The 2,500-nt window shown below is 38.5% G+C and overlaps 1 protein-coding gene across 1 annotated transcript in view; it reads left to right on the top strand.

Annotated features, from left to right (window-relative positions):
- The first annotated feature begins 536 nt into the window (after positions 1-536).
- The window catches only part of LOC143298292 (uncharacterized), an 11,774-nt gene continuing 9,810 nt past the window's right edge, over positions 537-2,500 (top strand). Inside the window, exon 1 of the mRNA XM_076611111.1 lies at positions 537-683. The gene's annotated coding sequence lies outside the window, so the exon portion shown is untranslated. The remainder of the gene's footprint in view (positions 684-2,500) is intronic.

Below are 2,500 nucleotides of genomic sequence, written 5' to 3' on the forward strand. Positions count from 1 at the left end.
ACACACACACACACACACACACACATACGTGCGCACATACACACAGAGTGTTGTCAAACTAAAAAGACCGAAACAACAGAAACACAGACACACACACAGACACACACACAGACACACACACACACACACACACACACACACACACACACACACACACACACACACACACACAGAGTTTTGTGAAACTAAAAAGACGAAAGCAACACACACACACACGCGCGCGCGCGCGCGCGCGTACACACACACACACACACAGTATACAACCATGTGTCATAGTACACAATGCCTACGGTTAATTGAGTGACTGCATTAATTCAGAAATCAAAATTGTCTTTCAAACTGAAGAATTTTAAATGAGGTCGCGAAGGGAAACGTTCCATGGATGGAGACTGACAAATCTTTCCTGTCCACAGGATCCACATTTCCGGATCCACATTGCACGTGTTACTCGCTTCTTTTGGTGACGTTGTCGTGTTGACACGTTACTAAGTACGATGACACGACGCCGCTTTAGTATGAACATTGGTAATCTCCCCTGTCCTGCCATCTGGGTCACCGGGTGTGGATATGGCCTTTTTCCTGGCTGACACTTCCGTTTCGTGAAGTCAGGATTCGGTGTGTGAATGTGTACATTGACAAGTATACTAGGACTGGTCAGTTGCGGCTTGTGGCAGATCGAAGAGGTATGAGTTTGTTCTCTCTCTCTTTGTGTGTGATCTTTTCAGCAATGGCCCAGACTTGAAACCTTACCTGATGTTAAATATGGATAGACATTTGAAATATATAACAACAAGATTCAGACTAGGTATTTCTGAGTTAGCGGTTCATCATTATAGATACAGAATATGTAATGACACGGATCTGATTTGTCCATTATGCAAAGATTCGACAGAAAATGAAATGCACTTTGTCCTTTGTTGTCCAGCTCTGAGGAATATTCGAGAATCTTTTATTAACCCTAAATATTATAGACAACCAAATATGTGTAAATTGAACTTGTTAATGTCCTCAACATCCTATGAAATTGTTAGAAACCTTGCTTTGTATTTATATAAAGCTTTCAAAGTCCGAGAAACTATTACGTCATGAAAACACTGTTTTGTTGCTAGGCTAGTTTTTCATTTGAACTTATGTTATATCGAATTTTTTATGCATGTTGTATTATGTGAAATGTTTTTGTTTTTCTTTGTTGTTGTTTTTATTGCTGTCTGTTCGTATACCCCTTCATTAGGGGCCATGGCCTATATGAATAAATCACCTTGACTCTTGAATCTCTCTCTGATCGCTTGTTTGAAGTGCTTAGTTTGCTTCGTCTTATTTTGGTTTTTTTTTTTTTTAATTTTACCTAGTTATTTTGGTGTTCTGTTCTATTATATTTTGGTTTGTTTTGTGTAGTTTGAATTCACGATGTCTTTGGTTTAATTTCGATTTAACTCTTTCTTTTCTTTTTTTTTTTTCGTTCTTTTTATATTTTATCCTCTTCATTTCATTTTCTCGCGTATCCTCTTTTTTACTTCCTCTCTCTAGTTGTATCCTGTATTTAACGATTAAAATAAGTGTGGGCCAACAATCTCATGTCGATGGCTGTAAACGGTGTATGGTGAGTTTTCATTCTTCATTTCTTTTTCTCGTTAGTTTTTTTTTGTTTTTTCCCCCCAATATTCCGTCCTGTGATACTGCTAATACCGTTTATCAGTTTGTTTGCTGTTTTTGGTGTGTTTTTTTTCTGTTTGTTTGCTTTTTTGTTTGTTCTTTTTTTTTGACGATACTATAGAAAAAGATAATGTCCATTCCAAACTGATGCGACTGCTTTCTTTTTTTTTTTTTTTTTTTTTTTTTGCTTTGATACCACCAGAGCATCTTTGGCGCTGTAGGTGAATCGTTAAGACAGTGACGCCAGATGTAGTGCTCAACAGTGAGCAGCGATTGACAGCCTCTTTCAGAGAAAAAGCACTTTATTCTGAGCTTCCTCATTCCACGCAGGTGTGAATGGGTTATCTGATTTCGGGTGAAAAAGGTTCAAACAGCAGAAAGAAAGGACTTGGCCACGCCTTTCTGTGTCCAGTGCTATACACAGTGCATGTAAATTCACTGCCCGGATGGTCGTAAAAAGGAAACAGAACCTTTACCTTTTAACCAAACATGTTCTGCCCAGATTCGAATCTCTCTCTAAGCACAAATATTATGCTGTAACGCTCGTTCCGGACAATGTCATTCTCTGTGAAAGACGATTTCCTTTTACTGTATGCAGCCATTCCTCTCCTCTTCTCCCAGTTCTGTTCCATTGCATTATTGCTTTGCCATTTTTTCAGATCATAACCATAGGAACATACTCATTTTTTTTAAACCGTATCATTCTTTGCTGTGCGTTTCTTTAAATTATCAATGGAAAAGCGATATCCAATAAGAAAGTAAGATTCGATTTTCGGCCGGTGCATAAATGCCTGGTGAAAATTACCAAACACACACACCCACAAACCTACGCCCACAGTCAGACAAC

This window comes from Babylonia areolata, chromosome 23 (assembly GCF_041734735.1).
Source record: "Babylonia areolata isolate BAREFJ2019XMU chromosome 23, ASM4173473v1, whole genome shotgun sequence".
NCBI classification, from domain to species: Eukaryota; Metazoa; Mollusca; class Gastropoda; order Neogastropoda; family Buccinidae; genus Babylonia; species Babylonia areolata.